The sequence below is a fragment of the Guillardia theta genome (assembly GCF_000315625.1).
Source record: "Guillardia theta CCMP2712 unplaced genomic scaffold GUITHscaffold_85, whole genome shotgun sequence".
NCBI classification, from domain to species: domain Eukaryota; class Cryptophyceae; order Pyrenomonadales; family Geminigeraceae; genus Guillardia; species Guillardia theta.
The window spans coordinates 340,827-343,003 of record NW_005434589.1 but is presented as its reverse complement, the minus strand read 5'-3'; the positions used below and the strand labels follow the sequence as shown (position 1 = coordinate 343,003).

The window sequence follows — 2,177 nt, the reverse complement described above, 5'->3', positions numbered from 1 at the left end:
TGAAGGAAAAGGGAGTGTAAATGGGACGTCCGTTCTCAGCAGTAATAGCAGGCATATCATTCTTCAATTTCTCCTCGTTGGCAACAAATACCGTACATCCGAATACCTTCAGTTTATCATAGTCGAATTCTCGTCCCTGATAAAGTTGCCATGTGGTCCAGTATATGCTCCAACGTCAGATTTCCAGAACGTTAGGCTCATTTGTGCAATTGCCGCTGGAAACGCCTGGTTGTTGACGATGCGAGATATTTCGACCGCGTTTTTGAATGCAGATATCGACGAGGAAATTTACATGTTACCTCCAGAACAGCTCGCCTTACCAAGGGGAAGACTACTTCGTCTGAAGAAGAGCCTGTATGGCCTGTCAACCAGCCCGCGGAGTTGGTTCAAATGTTTCACGAAGACTCTGAAGAAGATGGGATGTCGTCTAGTCGGCGTCGACGAGGTACTTTTTGTCTACGAGAATGCCAGTGGTCATCGAATCATTGGGACCATCTTCGTTGACGATATTTTGCTGGCTTCTCAGACAGAAGCAGTCTTGTCTGAATTTCTGCTCCAACTCTCTCATCATTTCGAGTTTTCAGAGTCCCCTCAGGCGACTGGAACATTCCTGGGGGTCAAAATAACACAAGACTTGGCTAAAGGCACCGTCGAGCTCAACCAGACACATTTTATCCATCAGATTGTTGAGCGATTCGAAATACCTCAAAAGTCAGTGAGAAGCGTCTTACCACACGATTATGTCTCCTCCTACCACCTAGAGGATGATCTGGTGTTGAATGAGAAGCAAATTCGACTGTACCAAGCTCTGCTAGGTTCACTTCTGTATCTCACCGCCGCGACCAGGCCAGATATATGTTTTGCGGTCAGCCTGCTGAGCCGATTTGCCAAACGGCCTCGGGTTAGCGACGTCAAGGCCGTGATCCATCTGACTCAATACGTTTATAACACTCGTGAACAGAGCCTAACGTTCTCCCAATCGGGTACATTCTTCAATCAACAGCATTATCACAACACTCTGATAGCTGCGAGTGATTCCACCTGGGGAACAGATCCAATTACACGTCGTTCTCAAGGAGGGATTGTGATTTCTTTTAACGGAGGTCCAGTTAACTTCTCCAGCAAATTGCAGAAGGTCGTCAGCTTATCGAGTACGGAAGCCGAGTTGTACAGTTGCTCCAACTGTGCGAAGGCGATACGGACGCTACGATCCATCCTGCTCGAACTGGGGTTTGTACAGCGTGACCCAACAATCATTCTCGTTGATAATGCAGCGGTCATCCATCTGCTGAGGGACCGTCGCGCATTTTCGAAGCTTAAGCATATTGCAATTCGACATCGGTTCACTCTTCAGATGGTGGATGAAAACGAAATCATCGCTGTGAAGATTGCTACTACATACAACCCTGCGGACATTCTCACCAAGATCTGCCCAGTCTCCAAAATTCGTCAGCTAGCATCGTTCTTGTTCGGCAACGACATGTCTCAGGTCTCCGTTTGACCATCATTACGCCGCTGCTTCATGCAAGACCTTGTCAAGCTAGCCAAGCTCCCTGTACCTCGTCAGGGAGGGAGATGGATGATGCGAAGTCACAGGGGACCCACTTCAGCCTGAGGTCATCTGTTCGACACCAGAGACAGTCAGGGAGGGTTCACTAAATGAACAATCAAAATCAGGAAATATCATATCTTTTCACTATCATACCTGAATACTGAACTTCATGACAGGCTGAACCTCTGAGAACATCTGATGATGACATCAGCATCGAGCCTCGCATCATCCCTATGTCAAGTGACATGGACGAGTCACAGGGATCCCTGGCAAGCAGAGCCAGGAGTCGCACAAGATGACGACGAGGCCACAATACAGCTCTCCCACCATGATGATGAGTGTGGCAAAGAAGCTGAGGGGTGACATGACAGCGAGAAAATCTCGATGATGGAGGGATCAGTCCTGATCAAAGTCGCTCTGAATGTCAAAAGTGACAAGAGCTGTTTTCAATCCAACCTCAAAGCCTGTACGTGGCCAACAGTGAGGAGAGGAATTACCTCATGATTCCACTGGTCAAGCGCCGTGATGTTGATACGGCAAGCAGAGCACGGCAGATGAAAGCTTGAAGGTTGTGAAGACCGAGGAAGGGAGACGTCCCAAAGCCTCGTTACAAGCCACTATATTG

General features: G+C 48.2%; 1 protein-coding gene across 1 annotated transcript in view; it reads left to right on the top strand.

The window, feature by feature from the left end:
• The window catches only part of GUITHDRAFT_154747 (hypothetical protein), a 7,395-nt gene extending 5,473 nt beyond the window's left edge, over positions 1-1,922 (top strand). The window contains exons 2-3 of the mRNA XM_005825331.1: positions 1,541-1,677; positions 1,729-1,922. The gene's annotated coding sequence lies outside the window, so the exon portion shown is untranslated. The remainder of the gene's footprint in view (positions 1-1,540; positions 1,678-1,728) is intronic.
• The last annotated feature ends 255 nt before the right edge of the window (positions 1,923-2,177 follow it).